This window comes from Bombus huntii, chromosome 12 (assembly GCF_024542735.1).
Source record: "Bombus huntii isolate Logan2020A chromosome 12, iyBomHunt1.1, whole genome shotgun sequence".
In the NCBI taxonomy this organism is placed as follows: Eukaryota; Metazoa; Arthropoda; class Insecta; order Hymenoptera; family Apidae; genus Bombus; species Bombus huntii.
The window spans coordinates 1,091,484-1,116,423 of record NC_066249.1 but is presented as its reverse complement, the minus strand read 5'-3'; the positions used below and the strand labels follow the sequence as shown (position 1 = coordinate 1,116,423).

The following is a 24,940-nucleotide window of genomic DNA, read 5'->3' as shown; positions in this document are numbered from 1 at the left end:
TTATCGAGAGCGAGCTTGTTCAAATTTGAAAGATCTTATTTTCGGTCTATCTTTAAAGAGAATCTCGGATTGTTACATTTGGCTTCTCCAAAAAGGAAGATAGAACGGTAAGTGAATAAATTTTCATGGAAAGGTTGAAAATTCTGTTTTCATTCGTAATTAAGGGTAAATTATCGTACTTTTTTTTTATCTCGAAGACACGGCGCAATCGTAAGAATTGAAAAATCGAAGAATTGAAACACTTTGATACTTCGGCAAGAAGTGAAAGGTTACATCCCTCTCTGCAGTTTCATTTTTCTTCCAATTCCGTGTATGTCTTTCGATACAACTTGTAGCTGATGGATTTATTTTTCCAGCTAAGAGGACTTTCATCGGGCAAGATTACCAATTTTATCGGGAATTATCGCCAGAATTACAGATCACGTTTTTTCGATTCGAGGCGTTCCGATAGAATTTCGTAATCCGCGACCATCGCGCACGGCTTTAATTATTTTTTCATTCTACACCGGACGCTGCACTGAAATTTTTCAACCTAACGCAACTTCCGCGTAAACGTTCCCTCTATCGTTATTACCATCCCCCCTCCCCTCCAACATTTCTGACCCAGTTTGCATTCGAATCAAGTAAACGAAACATTTTAATCCCAATCGGCGAGATTCTATGTTTACAGGTTTTTTGTAATTGTTTCCTCTCCTTCCTCCTTTTTTTTTTTTTTTTTTTTTTTTTTATTAAAAGCTATTTCGAAAGGGATTAAAGGCTGAACAGTTAGCCCATTGCTCGTCGTTATTTTCATTTCCATTTACAGAAAATAATAACGATAATTTCTAGGGATGTCGAATCTCTTGTTTTCCCGCTACGAATCTCTCTTGTTTGCCTCATAAAATCAACAACACGCGTTTCAACCGATATTACCCTTATAAATCTTTTTCACTTCCAACTACCTGGCTAAATACGAATGTTATAAATTTCCCATTTTCACCATCAGTTCGCGCTGTTTCGTTGATCTGTTTTTTTTTATTCAGCAACAAATTCCTTTACCGTTGTGATGAATAAGTTATAAATTCATATTGTTACGAAATTAATTTTTTTCCGCCGATATGATTTCCTGTTAACAACTTTACCATACGATATTCGTCGTTAAACGGTGGATATTTATAAAAGATAGCGTGAACTGTAACTTGTGAATACTTAGGATGACTTCTCATCGTGATTTGTTCTTTATAGTGATTTTTATTTTATTTTGTGTCATTTCATTTTTATTATTTTATTTTATTTTATTCTATTGTTCTTCTAACTTTTCTTTCGTTATGTATTTTGGACAAACTCAGGCCCGTTTATTATTTCAATAAATAAATAATAAATCTCTCGCCGTTCGTAATTTTTTGCGCTAAAGACTCAACGAATAGCATTCCGCAAGCTCTCTGCTCGCTTGATACGGCTCCGTGTGACTTCTTCTTATTTCCTTGGCTAAAATTACCGCCTCGTGGACACCGTTTTGAGTCGACAGATGCGATAAAAGAGAATATACGCCTGGCGTTCTCAACGCGTTATACCTATAGGAAGTGCATCGACCATTGGCAAAAAATGTTCTCGCAAAAAGTATACTGCAGCGCAAGGAGATTATCTTGAAGAAGACGAAATAAATTTCGACGAATAAATTCATAGCTTACATACCGTTGGGCCAGTCTCGGTACTTTTTAGCCACGGTATTTCTGAATTCTTAGTACAGTGGAACCTCGACAATTCGAAATGTACGTTGAATGAAACGAGTTCTAAGAGCAACTTTGAGATATGAAGACTTTCCAGAGACGTGAATGCGATCGTGCCTTCGTACAAAGCCTCTGTACGTCGAATTTTCGTTTGTTAAACCGCCTTTTTTCGGAAATTTCGATCAGTCGAAATCTCTATAACTCGAAGATTTTAGCTGTTCCTCCGAGGTTCGGTCGTATAATACTGGGGTGGCAACTAAGTGATTGCGGATTTTGTCAATACCACCTAATGACAAAATCCGTAATCACTTAGTTACCAACCCAGTATGTTTGTTCGTTGCACGGTAGAAAGTTGCAATCGGTGATTCGACAGTAACGCGTTAACAATTATGATCGACATAGAGCAAAATCAAGTTTACAATACGATTTAACGAATCAGCGTTAAGCATCGTACAAATTTGTAAGAGAAAGTCAAGATTCTTTGTTTTTCTTTATTAGCATCTTGCGAGATTTACACAGTTTACACATCTGCAAGTAACGTTGCTAATTGTACATCGTATACCTCCATAACTCGAAGATTTTGCCTCTTAATTCGAGGTTCCACCGTATATGCGTTATATTTTTGATATTCTGTATTATGCTACCATTGGCCACGACACCGTCGATGGTTGGAAACAGTTAGCTGGTTAGTGTGCATCACGGCGGAGAAAGAACCTTTTCGCGTGGTCGAAATCGGTTTACTGGCTTGTTGGATCCCCGTGTTCGCGAAGTTCTGATCGCGGATCGAGGGAACGATTGAATTTCCATCGATGGATTTCTCTGCAAGCATCCCTTGGAGTCCTTCTTTTCCCTCCACCAACAGGAAACAAAGAATCTCTTCAATCGTGCTAGCAGACTGTTTCTCCATGTTGCAATGTTCTTGAAGGAAAAATCTCGTTAAGATGTCTTTCTTCTTATGCACAGGTAAATCGAATTCATCAAAGTAGCGCAAACTTTATAAAGTACCTATAATACATCTCTACCCTTGGTTTGTTTCTACCTTCCTTCGTTATTACAGACTACGTTTCCATTTCCTTCCATTACGGATTTCACTTATAAATATCTAATTATCTGTTTCGAATTTTTAACTTCCATTCATCTCTTCCATTCTATTTTCTCTTCCTCTGCTCGATCGTTGCATACGTACAGCGAGACACAGAAGCGAGTGTACACATTGCAGAAACGAGGTTCGCGTTAACGTTGTCTTAACACTTTGACTGCCACGCCAAAATCACATGTTTCGCTCAGGACGCCACGGCAGTGTTTTTATTATTCAAAGCATATAATGGCAAAATAATAATAAATCGACGACGTAAGACAACATTCTTCCCCAATGGACCGTTTATCTTATTGGCGGTCACGGGTGACCACCGTGGGCGCTTTGGTAACAGTTGATAGCGACGTATTATAACAAGGCTTCGTTTATTTCAACAAACCATTCGCATTCGTTATTTCGTTGGAAGCAAAACGTGCAGAATATATTGTTGAAACGTGTAGAAGATATTAGCAAACAGTATTTGCTCATTCTATATATAATGGAAAGTATGTGCACACTTCTAACTTCAATTGTATGATTATAAAGCAGCATTTACGATTATTTTCTAAGGTGTGTTTATAATAATATTCGTAGATTACCCCTCAAAGATAAGGATGCAAATACAGTGCACCGTTAGATGCAAGATTTGTTCTCATTTTTTTTTATTGATGTTCTAATAAAAATGTTTAATTGTCCAATGGGACACTTTTTATTTCAAAGTATCTTCTATTTATCGGTTATATTCAAAATGCCCTAACTGTCAATTTTTATACAATTTTTACAATTGTAAGAAGTTCAAGCGCTGCGGCCACCAATGACCACTGTGGCGTTACAGGAGAAACCATGACCACGTGGCAGTCAAAGTGTTAATCTACAGACTTATCTGTTTTTCTTTTACTATTAATCCTAGGAAACCGAATGCCGGGTCACCTTGACCCGATTCATAGACCTTTCACCGTATCGGCTGAATCGTATCTGATTGAGAACGAAACGACGAACACAAAACAATGTTATCGCAAAACTATCCTTTGAAACTATTCTCGTACATACATGTACACTCGTGTGTGTCTTTTCTCTATGGGTCAAAGTTACCCGTTATTCGGACTTCGCGTCACTACTCGAGCAATCGGTACATTCCGATAGTCTGCGAAATTTTATTCGAATAGAACAGACAACGAATGAAAATAATAGAACGAAATTTGATTGGCCGCAAACGAATATTTATTCGACTGAACGACTATTTGTTCGAATAAGAATTTATTCGAATATGAAATTATTCGCGTGAGAATTTATCTGAATAAAAACTGAATCGAATAGCTTTTCCGGATAAGAATTTATTCGGATAAAATGATATATTGTATGTATATAAATATTTACGTGTTACACGCAAGATGATATCGTATGATGTTGTATCGATGTTATATATATTGGTATGACATTGAACGTGAGATATGTTTCTAAACTACGTTGTCCAGTTGTTGTAACATCAGCTGTTATAGCTTTTTCGAATGCCAGATTGAAAAGTTTATCGTTCCTTGGTAAATTATTCACTCGGTAAATTAATAAGAATTGTTATCTGTATACACCTGTATAAACTCAAGCAGAAGCAAACAATTATTCGTATTGTTATTCGAATAATTCCGTAGTCATTAGTCGAATAACCATAGAAAAAAAAAATTCGTTACTGGTAACAAATAATTATTTCATTAAAATATTCCATTGCTATGAATTCATTGTGATAATTAACTCAGATAAATATTTATTCGAAACAATATTCGCATAACTACTAACTCTGGTATTAGGAGACTAATTTGTATTCCTATATATTTTACATTTTTGTGATTTTCGATTCACGCAATATACGCGTAAGCGTTTCGGTATAAATTTTCCGTCTTCGAGATATACATATGTATTCGCTTTTGATTCTCACTATGTACAGGGTGTTCGTAAAGGAGGGTCCATAACTTAGAGGTTATAATATTCACCGAGGAGAGTAAAAGATGTCAAATCAACGTGCGTCCTAACATCATTCCTTTCGGTGTAAAATCAACCTTTATTTTTCCTCTAGCGTTCTACGTGTGTATATCGTAACCTAATCTGGTCCGTTCACATCACGTTGAACGTCGATCAAGCGACACGGCGTTGTTGTGAATTCGAGCATGCGTAGTAACTAAATAGTAAACAAAGTAACTCGAGACAATATTAGTTCACGGTTGTATACTCGACGTTCGATGTGATGCGAATACTTCGAAGAGATATCTAACGTTAATGAAAAATAGAAGTCGATTTTACGTCTAAAGGATTGATTTCCAGACGTTTCTTAACATACCGCACGCGTACCGAGCGACAATTCAAAGTCGATTTTCTCGAAAACAAAGCCTCAAACGAAAAATTTTTATTCTATATTTTCGACTTCTTTTTTCGCGTAGAATCACCCCTTTCTGCTTGTACCACCAGTTACCAACCACACCCTGTATATCTAATTACAATCAGCTAAATTATATTTAGAAAAATGCTAATTCGCGGAAAACAGAAAATCATCGGTGGTCACTGCAATTGCCCGTAACAACACACGCGTGTATTTAAAACAACGTTTCACATCGAATTCCCTTGTTTCGATAATTCATCCAGATTCACCGTATATATTCGTTGTTCGCAACAAATCACACGGTCCACGTTGTAACAGTAATTTTATCGTCATTTACCTTCTCTAGGACCGGAACGATTATTCAAACGACGCAGCGTATTTCCGGGAGAAACGCGTGCCACGTTAAGCTATTCGTAGCGCGACAATATCCCTAAAAGGTAAAACACGAGCTGAGGCTCGAAAATCATATTCCTCGCGCACGTCTGAGATTCTTCCTCTTGGAAGAAATTTTTTCGCTCTTCGCTGTCTGTGCTTTCTACGCGCGCGCGCGCGTACTAACAAACGGTGGTTCGTTGCTTGCGCCGGTCATTATGAAAACGTTGTTTGTTCATGTGTCTCTGGTTTCGAGATATTTGAAGTTTTGCGTTTGACGCGTGAGCCGAACTGAGGAGTCCAAAAGTTGGAAGAAAGAGCTGTGTCACGAAAGATCGAGAAATGAGAATTTCCATTAACTCCGAAATAAAATTTAGGTATCCAGTTATCATCCCTCGATTCGTAATTACATGGCAGGAGTTCCATTTGTACAGCGATCGTTTATTATGGACGATAGTTTCGAAAATGTTGTGTGCGAAAAATTTCTGTGCACGAGAGACTCTTTCAACGTAATTTTCAGGTTTTAGCGCAGCGCAAATAGGATAAAGAACGAAACGGTTTCCCAGATGCACTATTTTCACGTTGGTAGGTTTAAATAAAAACATGGCGAAGATTTCAATTTTGCAATTTCTGTTGAAACAATCCTTTTCATAAAAGTCTTAATATCTCGCAACTCGACCCAGCGGTTCAACCTCTATTACTTTGCGAAGATGCTCTCAGACTATTGTAGCGCAAATGGACGCGGCTCAAACTAAGTGACAAACTCGCTTTTTTCTTTTTTACATTTTTTTTCTTTTATTGATTTAGGTCACTTTACATAGTATAGTATTCTATGGTATCCTCATTGGTATGCAGAACATTTCCCAATAAAGAGTCAGAATTTTCAATTTTCCCATTTACGCTATCTTCTACGAGCACTCTTCGATTATCGATCGGTTTTCTCGTAATTAATCAGAAAACCATTTTTTGCAGCCACTTGCTGTGAGGATTATGTGTTGAAATTTTCAACTCTCAGGATGAATATTTCTATTTCGACGAGGCTGGGCTCCCTAAAAATTCAATCGCGTAGAAATAACAGAACAGTGAATAATCGTATCTCGTGAAAATTTCGCAGAAATTGTAAGAAAGTCAAAGCACGCTACAAATTGCAAAGATTAGAAGCAACGCGTGTAAACGCGTTCGCTGGGTCGCACGAGATAATTCAACTTAACGAACGAGCAACGAAGCGCGCGTACAACGTCGGCTCGTATTATTTCGACCGAATTTTCGATTCACCTGGCCCCCTCCCTTCCACCGTTCCCGTAACAACGAACAAAAAGATCGTTTCGTTGTTCGTTATCCGGACGAAAATTCGCCCCGATTCTGGCTTTTCCTCTCATTGAAAGCCGCTTTTTTCCTACCAGAAACGTCACGCATTGTCACGGTTTCAAACAGAAAAAAAATGATCCCCCGAGCGGGCAAAAAGATAGAAAGGATCCAACCACTCGAATTTTTCCAACGTTATCTATCAGTCGGTATCAAATTTCTACTTCCAATCGGTTGGTTAAGTTTGCATGTGAAAATAGTTTCTTTTTTCTTTTTTCTTTTCTTCCAAATAACGGGAAGGACGATGAGGATACTTTGTTCTTATAGGATCTTGTAATTTACATCGTAGTTTGTGACGTTAGGTGAAGTTAAGTCTCGAAACAACTTGACTCTCTACCGATTTCGTGCTAATGTACCAAACAATTAATTATCAAAGGAATCGCGTTAACGATCGACCTAGCAGATTATAATTCTGGTTAATTTTCTGCTATAATGTGGAATATGCAACGTATGCCGAATACAGATTGGTCGTAAACGAGGGTCCATAATTTAGAAGAGCTACAGCACAAGAAGCGTTTTACGGGTTTCACTGTAGATCGTGTCTCGATGGAAAATGTAAAAAAAAAAAAAAATGAAAAATATTTGTATTCTATATTTTCGACTTCTTTTTTCGCGTAGAATCACTCCCCTTCCGCTTGTACCACCAGTTACCAACCACCCTGTATATTGTAACAATTAATGTAATAATGATAGTGAATATTATGAGCATTCTGTGTATTTTTGTGTCTTGAAACTTCTCATAAACGCAGAAAGATCCTCAGTCTAGTGATAATAGAAAGTTGGGTGGTTGATTAATTTAATTAATCTGTTGAGAGAGGCTGGTATATGTTTCAAGCATGCTACTGTTGAAAGTTTCAGCTTGCAAGTTGTTCGCGCCATTTATTTGCGTCATTTTTTTCGCCAAACTTCTCTGATAATTTCTTTGATAAACGAACTTACGCGAGTGAATTATTTGTCGCTACCAATTTATACAGAAACTTATTAATCTATGTACAGTGGCTGCAAAAGATAATTACACGTTTCCTTTGTTTTCCAATGAAGCGTTTTTTTTTTTAAATTAGATTCGATATTTTATGTTCACAGCATCACGTCATATACTCAGACTTAATTAATTATGTAAAACGTAAATCGAATAAATCGATAAATACAACGATACGCAATTTTGTATCGTTTCTGACCACTGTGTAAGACGTCGCTTCAAGGAATTTGTATTTTTCCGAGTAGAAATTCCAATGGAACAGTCGCAGAAAATAATTGGACTTTTTTTTTTATCTTCCCTATCGGTTTTCCCAATGAATCATGGCTTTTTAACGCTGATAAATCGACGACTTGAAGCAATTACCAACGTCGAAACGTCTGCTGATTAAGCTTGAGATCAACTGGACGTTGTGCGCGCGATTTCTCCGCCAGATAACGCAGATTTCAAGCGACGATAAGTTTGTGCAATTACACGGCCGACGATAATTATATTTTCTGTGACACCGGGAATGTGGCTTTTTTTTCGTTTCCCTCGTATTTCGATTATCAAGGCGTACAAAGTACACGTCTTTATTGCGATTATCGAACGATCCGAGGCTTTGCATCGCGCTATCATTCGCCAAGCTTCTTATCGTTCGATCGTTGCAACGGTATTTAACTGGATGTTTCATGTTTCGAAACTATCGTGCACCTAAATCGTTGTATTTTACATTCTATTACTTTTTGATAGCAAATCATCGAATAGCAAATATCATCTTCCTGCGAGGTTCTCCGTTATTATTTTAGTTTATCGTGATTTTACTTTATTTTAAAGCTGTACAAAACTCTGTACAGAGTTCAAAGATTGTTCCTCTTCGTGTATTATTCTGCTGAGAAAACTTCGCTCCATCTATTATTATATTATTATTAATGCAATCTATTATTAGTATAATTTATTTTTAATTAATTTTATTTAATTAGTCGTTACTTTAATTCCCATTTTTTTACCGTTAAATTACCAGTTTGCTTCTTTCAAAGTAGAAACGATTACAAGAATGTGAATTGGTGCCATTTTTCTCTTTACGAAATGTTAAATGTTAAATGTTGATAATGTTGAATCAATTAAATTGTATATAATTGGCAGGAAAGCGTATCTCGATTAACAAGGGAAATTCGGCAGCTCGAAAATTCAACAAAATTTGCAACTTTGCACAAATGTAGTTCGTGTAATGCCAATAACCACTTTTTTTCTCCTACTAGAGAATTTTCGATTTTTCGTATCATGGTAAGCATCGATACAGGATAAATGGCAAATTAAACGTTGCAATGTTTTTTATGGTCTATGTCGTGGATGTGAGAAATTAAAAAAAAGAAATTGTTTATCAAGACTTACCCTTACCACCTATAATTTTGTGAAGTTTCATTTTTTGCTGTCACACGAATAAATGCTCCTCGAAGAGGTCTTTACGAATATATAAACGATTAGAAAAAACAACATTTTTTGAACAATTTTTGAATCTCGAACATAAATCGAAGACTGCAAAGTACAACGCTAACTGTGAGCCTCTGTCGAGTTGTGGTAGCTCGTGCAAATTATTTATATTAATTCAATTCTACTAATTACATTCATTAAATTATATATATAATTTCGTATTTGTACAAGCATAGAGGATTCGTATTCGACAATGTTTAATTTTTAATATCGTTCTATTGAATTTTTATTCGGGATTTATTAAAGAAAGCTTTGTCTTCCATTGTGGATTTTATCTATTTATTTTCTCCCTTTCATGTTCTCTCTCTTTGTTCGCGCGATACACTAAATCCACCATACATACGTACATACATACGATTCATCCTCATTATTTGTCGTTGGATATTACATTTGTTCAAAGTTTCTAATTTTTTTCGATCGTCGTGTTGCCGAACTTTCGTCATAACGCAGATCTCGCCCCGATTAGAAACAACAGAACAACTATAAGTAACAATTACGAATAACGCACAGTAACGAGTAACAAATTGGTCAGGTTGGAATCAGTTGAACTGCGAAATATCAAGATGCTGATCTTTCACATCGCATCGTATAATTTACAAATGAATATAAAGCTGATTTTGTATGTGGAGCAGGCGGCAAGCACGCGGAATATGAAACGTCACGTATCTTAGGAACGCGCGCGGAAACTAATAATAAAAGTCGGAAACGTGATTTAACGTGTGATGTGAACCGTTCGCCGGCTACCAGGCGCAATATTGTTATCTGTGTCGCTCGTTTCTTGTGGGAAAATTGGTCACGTGCTGGCTTTTATTTTGCACGTAGCTGTGAGTATAATTCGGCCGTTGAAATTCACCTACAGTGTTTTCTTTTTTTTTTTTTTTTTACTTGAACGCTAGTCAGTTTCTAATAACGTTATAAAAATGTAAATTGCCGTAATAAAGGAAATCACTGTATTATGAGATAATGTGTTTTAACTTGTTCGGTATTTCAATCGAATTGAAATGACATCATCGAAGTGGTTCGCGTTTCTTCTTTCCGGCGGCCAGATGCGCTTTAACTAACGCTATTATGGAAAATCTATATTCCTTTCTTGGCTAGAACGAAGATATTGCATTCGAATGTCATTACGGAAGATTGTCATTCCCCGTCTGTTTCTCACGAGCTCGTTTTCCGTGCACGGTGTTTCGAGCATCGAAGATCTGTCGATGGTTACACTAAACGATGATTAAACAGCAATCTCCTGCGGAATGTTGCTAAAGTGTTGTGTCATCAATAACGAGTCAATTTTATTGACGATAATCTATTGGGTTTTCATCATAATGTGTTTTCATTCTCAAGTTGTTAAACCCTGCATGTTCTTTCACAAATTTTTAGCTCGACGTTTATCTCGTTGAATTTTAAACAAACTATTTTCTTTCAAAAAGAAAATTCATTTTATACGATGGAAATTATTTCAATAAGATCGGTTGGTGTTGGTAAACGTAGCTATATTTATTTCTCTTCTTTCCATCGTCCTTTCCAAGTAACTTTTCCATCGCGTTTCAGTATTTTCTCCACAGTTTGTTACACGATTCTTATAGACACTATGACACTAATATTTCCAAAATATCACTGTCATTTATTTTATTAGCCCTCCAACCGTAGGAAAACTTCCTCTTAAACCAACGTATTCTCAAATATCGTCTAGTCCTCAAACTTCACCCTCTTCAACTTGCTCCCTGTATCCTCTTCATCTCCTCGATCATCAGTCATCACCCCTTGTAGCACGGTCTTTCTCATGTAGCCCTTCCTTTGGTGAATAACAAAATGTCTTACAGTCTACAAACTTCCGCCTTTCCATCTTCTCCCTTACGTCGTTTTAATTATTTGTTCCTTTGAAATGGTGTTTTCGCTACGATAAAATTAAGAAACAATGACGTCCCGGTTAATTGGCACTTGTTTGATATATTTCGATAGATACTAATTACTACTTTTAACTCTTTACGTAATGATCATTACGTTAATTGAAATAATTACGTCAATATAATTATATTTATTTCAACAAATGCTAATTACTATTCACAACATTTTATATAATAATTACGTAACATACGAATATGCAAATATACTACGTATTCAAAAATAACAAAATTATACTAATGCCAGTAAAGAATAGAACATGGTATTTTTATTTCTGCAATCTATCACGTTATCAATAACAATAACAATTTAATGCTGATCGATCGACCCTTTTTGCCGGCTAGTCGCCTATTAATCACTGCATCCCCATCAAATTCAAATCTTTCAATTAAATTTACTCAATTTCGGATCATCGGCGGTTGCTAGGTATGTTGCTGCATAACACGGGTCAACTGTTCGTTAGCGTGCGCGCGTAGAAAATACACACAGCGAAGAAGGTTCTTGCCAGGGGAAGAATGTCAGATATGCGCGAAGAATATGGCTGTCGGCGTGTCTCTGCGCGTTTTACTTCTGAGGGATATCGTCGTGCTGCAAATACCTTAACACGCGTCGGCTGGCAATCCACGAGCGGATGGAGCGTTTATCGTGTTTCAATCCAACGGAGGGTTAAGTGCGTCGAGAGGAAAAAAAGCTCTTGCACTCTCTTTGCTCCGCCGGCTGTTGGGTCTCTGCCAGCGACAGATAATAACCTTCAGCCACCGTTGCCGACGACCAAGCACTTTGCATTAACGTCGAATTAAAACGCGCCGCGGACATTTCACTCGTCCGTTCTTTTTCCGCGCTCGTTTACACGCTCCTTCTGTCTCTTCTTTTATCTTTCTGCTCATTTAGCGTCTCCGTAGTTTATCGTTTATTCGTGGCTGTTGAAGAGCGCGAGCTGTTTAGGTGAGTTGAACGTAGAAATGGTTGGCAGATCGAGTACGTGGGTTTTGAAATATCGTAGTTTCTGCAGTTGGAATTCACCTGCATGTTCTGCGCTGCAGATTACGAAGACAGATGCTGCTCGAACATGGTTTCTGCAGTAAAATATTTATATCGTTGTACTTTTGGATTTTGCTGCTGTAAATTTTTATGGTGTTTGCCGCCTTGTTCTAGCTGGGTAAATGCAAGGGTTGATAAATCGTTCCAATTAATAAGTAAGATGTCTTGATAACGATACTCGGTTGAATTTTTCTCAGATTGTCGGAGATAATCCTTAGGTGAAAATTTATGTCGTTAATTCAGTAGATCGGTTTCATCAATTTTAATGGCGCTCGCGAGTTTGTTCAGTCTTCCTGATAAAAGTGTGCTTTAGTTGAAGATTCTATCCTCGGTTAGTCTAACGAGTTAATTCGATTTATTCAATTAGCCTAACGTTTCAGAAATTTCTTCTACGATGTAACATAGGCGTATTCAATTTATATGTATGCATTTATCATTTATTATTTTATATGTATCATTTATATGTATTAGTAACGATTATATGCAAAACGTGGATAAGGAAAATGTTATCGAAAGGTGGAAAAGTAACGGAATTTTTTGAGAACAAGGAGAAGAGAAGAAGAGAAGAGAAACGTAGATCGTAATTCACGAGCGAAGCACTAAACTGATCGCTCCATTTTTCAAACGAGCACAGATATAGCATCGAGCGATTTTTCTCTGACGCACCGGACAATTGGCTCGAACTGATTAATTGTATTAGCGAGGGGGGAACGTCGTTAATCGTGGTAATTTGACAAATGACTATTTTGCAGAGGCTTGTCGTGGCTCGATTTTCCTCCAACGTCACTGAAATTCCATTATCGCGGAGCGAGCCGTGCGAAACGGAATGGAAACCGCAACAAAATTCGCGACGTACGACTATCACCCACACTTTCGCTCTGTTTGTTCTTCGTGATTGCAGGATCCTCGATTTCCAGAGGATTTTCTTGTAATCCTGACCCCTTCTGTGCTCTTCCTTTGATCAAACACCTTTCTCTAATTTTCTTCTTGCGCTAGCGAAACTGAAAATTGAAAAATTCAGAAGCAATTAGTCGCGGATAATATTTTAGTTTACTCAGTTGCTGAATGATGATTATGAAATCTTATTACTATTAAGAAACATTATTTCTTTTATCTGGTTAATTTTAACCCCTGAACGCTTGATCTCTAAAGCAATGAATATGGAATTTGTTTTAGTTTAATTAGTCGTTGAATGACAATTTTGAAACCAATTGAAACAATTTCAATTTTTGAAGACTTAACTTATGAAGCAATCAATAATTTGCTTCAGTTTAATTACTAAATGTGTTATAATCGAGAAACATATTTTCTTTCTATTGGTTAATTTCAATCCCTGAACACCTATCCTCTGAAGCAATTAATGATTTGTTGTATTTTAATTAATCAGTGAATGAAGAATATGAAGTTTATTACTCCTTCTATTGGGTAATTTCAATTTCCGAACACCTAACCTATGAAGCAGTTAATAATTTCCTTCAGTTTAATTACTTAATTTATAGTATTTGAGAACGCACAATTCCTTTTGTTGCTTAACTTCAACCTCTGGACACCTAACCTCAATTAATGATTTGTTTTATCTCAATTAGTCAGTGAATGAAGAATATGAAGTTTATTACTCCTTCTATTGGGTAATTTCAATTTCTGAACACCTAACCTATGAAGCAATTAATAATTTCCTTCAGTTTAATTACTTAATTTATAGTATTTGAGACCGCACAATTCCTTTTGTTGCTTAATTTCAACTTGTGGATACCTAACCTCAATTAATGATTTGTTTTATCTTAATTAGTCAGTGAATGAAGAATATGAAGTTTATTACTCCTTCTATTGGGTAATTTCAATTTCTGAACACCTAACCTATGAAGCAATTAATAATTTCCTTCAGTTTAATTACTTAATTTATAGTATTTGAGAACGCACAATTCCTTTTGTTGCTTAATTTCAACTTGTGGATACCTAACCTCAATTAATGATTTGTTTTATCTTAATTAGTCAGTGAATGAAGAATATGAAGTTTATTACTCCTTCTATTGGGTAATTTCAATTTCTGAACACCTAACCTATGAAGCAATTAATAATTTCCTTCAGTTTAATTACTTAATTTATAGTATTTGAGAACGCACAATTCCTTTTGTTGCTTAATTTCAACTTGTGGATACCTAACCTCAATTAATGGTTTGTTTTATCTTAATTAGTCAGTGAATGAAGAATATGAAGTTTATTACTCCTTCTATTGGGTAATTTCAACTTCTAAACACCTAACCTTTAAAGGAATTAATAATTTCGTTCAGTTTAAAATTACTTAATATATAATATCTGAGAACACACATTTTCCTTCTATTGCTTAATTTCAACCTGTGGATACCTAACCTCAATTAATGATTTGTTTTATCTTAATCAGTTAGTAAATGACAATTATAAAGTCTATCATTCCCTTCTATTGGTTAATTTCAACTTCTAAACACCTAACCTCTAAAGGAATTAATAATTTCGTTCAGTTTAAAATTACTTAATATATAATATCTGAGAACACACGTTTTCCTTCTATTGCTTAATTTCAACCTGTGGATACCTAACCTCAATTAATGATTTGTTTTATCTTAATCAGTTAGTAAATGACAATTATGAAACCTATTACTCCTTCTACCAGTTAATTTCAACTTCTGAATGCCAAACACCTGAAGCAATCGACAATTTGTTCTAGTTTAATTAGTTAGCGAACGATAATTAGTTGCGAATTCTATTATTTCTTTTCAGCTCTGAATATCTAATCTCGATCAATATATCATTTGTTTTAGCGTAATTAGTGAGCTATCTATAATTGTGAAACCTGTTCCTTCTATCTGGTTGATTTCAACCTTTGAATAACTTTGTCCGTAAGGAATATCAGAATTGACAGGATTATAGCGAAAATAAGTGTGCAAAGAAATTATTCGTTATCGCAAAAGGTGGACGATAGAAATATTAAATATGAAATTAAATTAATCGATGTCTTTCAGCTACACCATTTTGACGAAACATAGGACCACGTTTATGAATTAAAAAGGAAAAGTTCGTTGAAATGTTCGTTACTTTGGGATTGCGTTGCTGCATAATCTGAACTCGATGTTGCAAAATATATCGTGTATATGGGATTTTCATTTGATGAAAATGCGAACGCCCCGACAACGCGCGATATAAATGCAAATGGCAACAAAAAGAGAAAAAAGGATGAGAGGAAACGATGGCGGAGGCACGAGTGACAAATGAACGCGATGGGAACGTAAACGTTGGCTAACAAAGTGAGCCATCGGAAAAAAATATTTCGTGAAAGCGGTCGTTTTGATTTGCGAAAGCCGTCGTTCTGCTCTGACATTGGATCGATCGATCGTGTGCACGCGAATTTGAATATATTTATAATCGCTGCGTCGAAATGGCTGCATTCTTGATCGAAGTAATTTATCGACAAGCGTTGGCGTGTTCCGAGTTCTGGAAAATTTTCTTTCATTTTTCTGTCCTTAATCTTTCCTACGATCAATTTATTGAAATTCAATATATAGTAGAGCCTCCTTTTTTCCAAAATAGGCAGATAAAATTCTCGTTATTTTGCTCGAATAATATAACTATCACCTTTTTTATACAAAATTTCCTTTCTTTTTTTCGAATACGTATTAAGATCAATCGACAGTTTCTTTAAATATTTATATAATTTTTTCAATATAAGTAACTGCATTGAGTTGCGTTCTTTTTGTACTTCGAACTACTGGAGCTCTTTTTCGACTGCCGCGAATGCTTCGGCACGAGAAACCTCTTCATTATCGCTCTCGTTTGTTGTTTCCACTTCTATAAAATCGCCATTATTATCGTCTTCTTTCGCGATGAAACCATTTCATTACATCTGTATATTTAAGGCTTCTTTGCTGTTTCCAGTATCAGAAGAATCTACATGCTCCGGGCAATTTTCAATATTAAGTTTCTCCTTTTGAATATCCGTGACGATCGCTTTCCCAATACCATCGCGTCTGTTTGCTAATTCTATCGCACCTACATCGCTTTCGAGCTTTTTCAATTGTACATCGTATCTTGTTTCGATAGTTGGAACGCTATTCGTTTCATATTAAATTCTTATAATCGGAATTTACTCGATCGAATAGACGGAAGAATACGTTGTATATAAACAGCGATAAAATATGTAGATATTTGAAAGGAAAAAAAGAAGCATCTGTTACTGGGAAATATTTTGTTTGAATAATGGAACGTTCGAATAATGGAGGCTGTACCTATAATAATAATTTGTTAATTTTAGCAATATAATAGCGCATTATCATACTACATTTTTCTTCTTAATCTTTCGTTCAAACGAATTTACTAATGTTAAAATTCGATATAATTATTCTGTAATTTTACCAAGAAAAGCGTGTATTACAATATCATATCGGCGAAATGCTCTTTCATCAACGAATCTCTGTTATTATACTTCTTGATTCATTTCTCTTTCTACATTTCTTTCTTTCAATTTTATTTCATTCCATCGTCATTTTTGCAGAATTTCTCGTATTGCGCATATGTTGCGAAATATCTTGCCCTCTCGGTCAAACGATCTTTCAAAATGCATTTATTATACATGTGAGAGTTGCACGGTATGTTTTTATTAACGTGTATGTTTAATTATTCCAACAACAACAACAACGAGAACAACAGAGAGCAACGTTATCGGACCGATAATTTCTGCCGGAATCTCACGAACGAACGTTTCGAGGCGAGCTGCGCGTTTCCGAATTCATTAATTCGCGAGAACGCAGCCTGGCTATCCTCGGCCACTTTTACCTCGGTTTATCATCCCTCTAATATTCCATTAACGTGAAACGCCGCGCGTATAATGCACCCCGAACATACGCAAACATCGTGCACGCGAAATTTATTCCAATTATGTTAATATTCGCGAGAGACACTTGTTTTCGCCTCGAAATGCCCTCGCTTTCTGTATACGAAAATTTCGCGGGAACAGTCGTCGTCGTGTCGTTAAATAGAACTTTAAATCGAACTTTATCTCCAAATTTTGCAAATGTTTCCAATATTTTTTCTTTCAACGAAAATCTCTTTATTTTCTTTTCTTCCCTTTTGTCGATGAAATGATTCATCGGTTTGTTTGGTACCACGAAATTTGCATAAATAAGAAATTTATCAGTGGATGATTCACTCGGTGGACTCTATTATTCTCATATTACACGGAATTACAATAAACCGAATTATAAAATAAGATTACGTATCGATTTTCGATTTATTGATATCCTCGTACTAATGAAATTCACATCTAGACATTTTTCTAAATATGAAGATTATTCGTGCACGATTCGTTTAACAGGCCACTGTTATTCTCGAATTAAACCGGCTTCTTTTTATTAAATTACAGACTGAATTATAGGATGAAATTACCAACCGTGTAATTATGAATATCTCCGCAGTTGCGAAATTGCTATATTGATTTATTAATACGGCGTTATGTTATATTCACTCATGAATGACAAATATGATTATATTCTACCGAGTATAACCGGTAAATTAATTAAGCTATAGCAATCAATGACACGGATAAATACACGGAATTAAACATGACCGTGTTGAATTTAATGTAACTCTACCTACTTGCGCGACATTCAAGTTTCATAAGTTCGGCAGAGAGTTTCATGGAATGCAGTCGGAGCGAAACACGTTCTCGTCTCGTACGAGCGTCTCACGAGGTTTTCATCGATCGGAATCCGACGTGCTCTATGGTTCCTCAGGTTTGCTTGTTCCTACGTCGAAATCCAGGTATCGATAGAAAACGGATATCCTACACGTCCTGCGCAGAAACGTTTTCTGCGTTATTTGCAAGTCATCCTGAAATACGGCCGCACGTCGTATTGATCGATGGGAGAGATAATAATAGCGGGCCGTGGCACGACGAAGCCGAGATTTGATAAGGAAATTCATTAACGCGTCCCACTTCGCCACGAAATCGGACACTCTTCCGTTTCTTTTTTCTCTCTCTCTCTCTCTCTCTCTCTCTCTCTCTCTCTGTCTTTGCATACTGTGGCGTCGCGTCGGTCCACAAATTACAAGTCGCACAGTGTAGCATGCGGTGGACGAGGGTCGAGCGTAATCGTTGTTCGATTCTGACTTTATTATTCGATGATATCAGTTTGTTAGTAAGAAATTTAAAGTGTAAACATTAATTTCGTAGAAAATCGATAGAGACTTGGTAAAAATCGTTTGTACATGAAAATTGAATCGCTGGAAAATTACAAGCATATCGGCTTGTTCGTTCTTGTTATATCTTTTCATTTATATTTATTTTATATACAGGATGGTTGGTAACTGGTGGTACAAGCGGAAAGGGGGTGATTCTACGCGAAAAAAGAAGTCGAAAATATAAAATAACAATTTTTCGTTTGAGGCTTTGTTTTTGAGAAAATCGACTTTGAATTTTCGCTCGGTACGCGTGCACTTTATCACGTCTCGTTATAACGGATCTCACTGTAAATCGTTGTCTCGATGGAAAAATTACAAAAAAAAAAAATTGTTATTATATATTTCCGACTTCTTTTTTCGCGTAGAATCACCCCCTTTCCGCTTGTACCATCAGTTACCAACCACCCTGTATATTCATTATATGCTTGTGAATCTTGGTTAAATAGCGTTTGTTACACTTTTTAAGTGTACAGAATTTAACCCTTTCGCTTCGAGCGTCGCATATAGGCGGCGACCACGCGACGACTCCTGGGTCCGGTACCTCATATATCCGACATGCAAATGATGCATATACCAGTGCTATCTGTAGTCAATAATATATTTTTTCGTCATCGGCAGAACATTTTCTGTTGATTTTATTGACATGTTGGATTAATCACTTCTTAAGTGTCGTTTGTATTATAGTAAAAATGATAAAAGATTCGGATCACGATATGAGTGTAAAGATCGCAATGTTGGCTTACGTATAGATCCTTATTTCAAAATATATCATACAAAATTACATTACTAATCTTTGCATATTAATATATTAACTAATCTGTGTTTCATAATTAATTATATTAAACATTTTGTGCTTATTTCTGCGTATTTCTGTCACGCATTTTTGTCCAGTGACAGTACTTCGGTGGGCTGAACTTCCGAAGCGAAAGGATTAAGCAAAGATGCGTATGGCTTTAATTTTCAATTTGAACGTTTCTCTCTCTCTCTCTTTGAAGAGAGCAATTTGATAAAAAAATGGTACAAAACGTCCTGTAATTTTGATCGTTCTGTGTTAAGATTGTAGTCCATTGTTGTACAGGGAGGACCAGTCAATTAGAGTCACCTAAATGTCTGGAGGAGCCACGCTGCTCAACTTGGCAAATTAAAATGCGTGAAATGATTACAAACATTGAATCATTAATCAAACTTCCTACAAGATACTGGTGTACCTTGGATCATTCTAGCGTCGGCGGTACACTTTTCATTGGTGTTTCATTGGTACACTTTTCGATAAAATGGGGACAAGTCGTGGATGGAATTTTAAGAGATCGTTGTGAAGGGAAGCAATCGATCTTCAAACACACGGCAATCTCAGCCATAGAAAAAAATTGTTAATGTCTTCAGAGACGTCTGGGTTTTTATGATTTTCGAACAAGAAAAGCATTATTCGTTTTTCTATCCGCTACACGATGGAAAAACATCTTTGAAAAAAAAATGAACTCGATATTATGAAAGTTGAGGCTTCACGTTTTAAAATGAGCCTTTTTCTTTCCTCGCCAAGTTAGAACTGAAGTTACAACAGTTTAAATATCCATCATTTTTTCATTTTTGTATTTTAGCATAAAATTTGTTACTTCATGCGCATCTCATATGCATCTCATAATAGAATTCCAAATAAAGCGCAATTTCTTAGAGCTTTCCAATAAGTGTAGCTTTCCATGAAAATTTGATACCGCGAAAATGAGACGCGGAATGACTAAAAAATACTTCATTGGAAAATAACAGTACGTGCAAATACTTCTCGTAGCCACTGAAGATATTCAGGTAATCGCATTTTACCGATCCACACTATATAACCTTTTTCTGGTACAAACTGCTACATTGCATGTTTCTTATTTATTTATTTATCTATGTTTTTAGCGAAATACATTTGTAGTAGCGAATTGGATAGAGACATTCCTTCTTTGCTGCAGGAAAATTTTGAAAGTCTAAGGGAAACTCTGTTCTTTTTCTAAATGTCATCGTAATATCTGGCAAAATGAAAATAGTGACAAAGATTTGATTTGTAGACGTTTATTCGTGTCGGGTCAGTGATTTCAAATTGCAGGAAAACTTACACGCGCATTTTTGTTATCTTCGTCGCCCATCCTCATTTAAATGCCGCACTGTGCGTCGCCAGAATCGTTTTCAACACTGTGCCAAGTATTATATCCTATGTTCTTCTCTGGGTCTTGAAAGAAAAGTCGGACTTGAGAGTGATTCTTCTCGAAGATTGATGCAAAATTTTACATTTTATATTGTATATACATATATATATATAAATATATATGTATATTTGAAATTGCATATTGTATTATTTTCAGTTCACTGGAGCGTTTATAATATAGCCTGGCGAGTTTATTTAATTTATAAACAACTTACAATCCAACGCAAAATACAAACGATTAATTACATAATCCATAAAAATAAAATTCAACACAAAATACAAAGCGAAATAATAAAATTAATACTATATATATATATTAATTACACAGTATTAATTTTATTATTTCGTTTGTATTTTGTGTTGGATTCTAAGTTGTTTATAAATTAAATAAACTCGCCAGGCGATGTTATAAACGCTCTAGTGAACTGGAAATAATACAATGTGCAATTTGAAGTACTATCTCTAAAATACAGTTAATATTAACTGTATGAATCGAATAAAATAGTTTTAGCTGCAGCGTGGGTAGAACGATGCGTTTCGATAAACTTCGTCAAATACAAATTGTGTATAATATTTCAATATTTTACGTCTCACACGATTTTGTAACCGCGAATTGTCGATGTTTAAAAAGCCATCTTTGAAATCGCGAGGCAAAAACGCGAGCAAAATATATGCGCACAAAATAGATATGAAAAGTTAAAATATACGTACCTGTACGAAACATCAAATATTCCAAAAATTATTAATTATTTATACAAAGATCGAACATGATGTAATACAGAGTCAGTATATATGAAGATTACATACGATTATCTAACATAAATTCTAATAAAATTCTAATAATAATAACAATAATTTATACTTTAGGCCCATAGCCTATTTTGAGCATGTTGTCACAGTCTCGTTCTTACGCTATAGTTTCTTACGCTATATCATATTCTTACGTCGAGTTCTAAAGTTACTATATTATATTGCTATTTTATCGTGTTGTACAGTAAAATAAAGTGAGCTACACCGATGAGAAATATCGAAATTTTTGAAGAATTTACACCATCAACAAACAATTCGGAGCGTAACGAAAAACGCTAATAAAAATTCGCGGTGTTTCGTCTGATGTTTCGAAAAACATGGCTGATGGCGTTGAAAAAGCCTCCCGTTCGTATTTCGACTTCTCCGCTGTTTGCTTTAAAAACTGCAGCGGCACGTCCGGCTGTTACACGACGATCGATGTGTTCGAGTAATTTATCTATTTATTCTAGCGCCGTTTCGTCGTCCAGTAATCGAGCGTTTACGCCAGCATTACGTGTACGCCACCGTGTCCTTGCATAATCCGATGATAGCGATGGATTTCGAGTTCTCAAAGTTACAGTCGCTCTTAGTCTTTCCTTGGTCGTTCCCTTGGCCACGCGTTTTCCTCGCAATTAAAAAAATTTCAAGTCATTTGAAAATCGTCGTCAGATTATTTCAAGGTCGTTCGAGATCAACCGGAGAAGATTTAAGATGATTCAATGGCGTTTGGCAGAACCATTCGACATTTTTCGTAGCCAATGGAATGCTATTTCAAGATCATTCTGAATCGCTGGAATATTACTTCGAGGTTATTCTAGATCGCTACGATACTATTTCAAGTCGTTCTAGATCGCTAGGACATTATTTCAAGTCATCCTGGATCGCTAGGATATTATTTCAAGTCATTCTAAATCGCTAGGATATTATTTCAAGTTATTCTAGATCGCCATGATATTATTTCCAGTTATCGTTGATCGGTAGGATATTATTTCAAGGTCATTCGTGGTTACCCGGTGTCATTCAAGATTATACAATAAGACCAACGGTATGCTGTTTCAAGGTCGTTTAAGATCTGTGTAACACTCTTTTCTAATTTATCCAAGATGCCCCTGAGATGTTATTTCAAGGTACGTCAAAGGTCATGCCAATTTACTCAACGTCATTCACGATTGTCGAAGGTCATGTTATAATCGCTCGAATGTCGTGTACCAGCGATTGCAACTCATCTTAAGGTTATTTATGGATTATCTCGAGGTTATACAAGACGAGATTTCAATTGAAGATCGATTAATCTGTCTCAATGGAAAATCAATTAATCAATCTCTATATTTAATTTGACATCTCACGTTGTACCATTAAAATTATTCGAAGGTTGTGTAAACGTCGTACAGAAATTAGCGCATCTGGAACCCCCGGAAGACTTTCGAACGCTTGCAAGCTGACGATACTTTAACTGCTCAGAATCCAAATCGAGATCCTGAAAATTTTGGTAACTTTTCGAGAGATCCGAAGATGTTATCAAGTTAGTTACACGATATATGCGTGGAGTTAATTTCAATCGACAGTTTCTTCAAGTTTTTGCTTGATCCGATTGGGATCAATTCGTAGCTGTCGCTAACGAAAGCTGATGAAGCTCTCGTTGCACAGCAATGAGCCGACTTCTGGACTTGAGAGACACCTAGAACGTTGCGGAATCGCGTAAATCGTCCCAGCGAGTTTCCATCTGCCCTACTTCTTGCTAATGATACATTGTAGAAAGTTTAGTCTTACACAAATCCGAGTTGGGAAACGGTCCGCTTCGCCGACGCTCCGTCGTGATTCCACGCTTATGCCATTTTCGATATTCTGTCAGATGTTCGATATTTTATTAGGGTAGGCTGATTCTCCAGGGTCTTATTGATCAGTTCGTTTATTCAAGTAGTTCTCGTACGTATTTGTCGGATATAATCTTGCTCACGAAGCTTCTGGGCAATTTCAGAATTTTTATCTTCCTATTCGGCAATTTTCAATTACGTATATGACATTATGCATATGAGATATGAAATTAAGTCTATGAGATATAAAGTAGCTATATGAAGTACGTAAAGTAGCTATAGGAAGTATATGAAGTAGGTATATGAAGTATATAGAATAGGTATAGAAAGTATATGAAATATATGGAGTAGATTAAGTAGATATATAAAGTATATAGCATAGGTGTAGAAGATATATGAAATATATGAAGGGTACGGAGTAGATGAAGGAGGTATATGAAGTATATAGAATAGATACAGAAAATATATGGAGTAGATGAAGTAGGAATATGAAGTGTACAAAATAGATATGAGAAGTATATCAAGTATATGGAGTAGATGAAGTAGTTGTATGAAGTATATAGAATAGATATAGAGTAGATGAAGTAAGAATATGAAGTATATAAAATAGATATGAGAAGTATATGAAGTATATAGAATAGGTATAAAAAGTATATGAAATATATGGAGTAGATTAAGTAGGTGTATGAAGTATATAGAATAGGTATAGAAGGTATATGGGATAGATATATGAGATATATGAAACATATGAAGGGTATGGACTAGATGAAGTAGGTATATGAAGTATATAGAATAGATACAGAAAATATATGAAGTAGATGAAGTAGGAATATGAAGTGTACAAAATAGATATAAAAAGTATATGAAGCGTATGGAGTACATGAAACATAGATGAAGTAAATAGGTATATAAAGTACATAAAATAGCTATAGGAAACATATGAAGTGTATGAAATAATTACGTGTATTATATGAAACAGGTATATGCAGTGTACAAAATAAGTATAGGAAGTATATAAATTAGTTATAGAAAGTATATGAAATAGATATATAAAGCATATAAAATAGGTATCAAAAGTACATGAAATGTATGAAGTAGATAAACTAGATATAGGAAGCGTATGAAACGTATGATATATGGAACAGGTAAATAAACTACGCATGTAAAATATACGACATGATTTAAGTATACAAGGTTACAAATAATTATTTATACGATAATACATCGTCGAAGCAGGAGAATGAATCGTTTTCATGAAGAAGTTGATCAAGCCCCATTGAAGTAGTCCTGCATCGTTAGCTACCATACTTATGAACATTGGTCGTTACTCATAATTGTCACAATTATTATTAGTTTATAATCGGTACTGATTGTTACAAAGTGAACACTTGTGTCTGTCATTCACGTGTTTCGGATAGAGTACGTAAACCCAGTATGTAAGCAAATGTGCTGCGTGAAATGTCTCGGGATTTGTGCATTTTCCAGTGGTTAATGTCAACGTATTACGCCTTTATAAGTATAACCAGGCACAGCAACAGCGTTATATTATTAGTCGATTTACATTTACTCCCCTTACATTCACGTGTGCTTGCACTATTTGTTCACACGTGTGTTTACACACTGGCCGATGGAATATTCAACGAACAATTATCTTATCGAGCACT

General features: G+C 35.7%; 1 protein-coding gene across 5 annotated transcripts in view; it reads left to right on the top strand.

The window, feature by feature from the left end:
* LOC126872127 (TLD domain-containing protein 2) overlaps positions 1-24,940 on the top strand; it is a 302,759-nt gene that overhangs the window by 23,479 nt on the left and 254,340 nt on the right. The gene's annotated exons all lie outside the window — the stretch shown is intronic.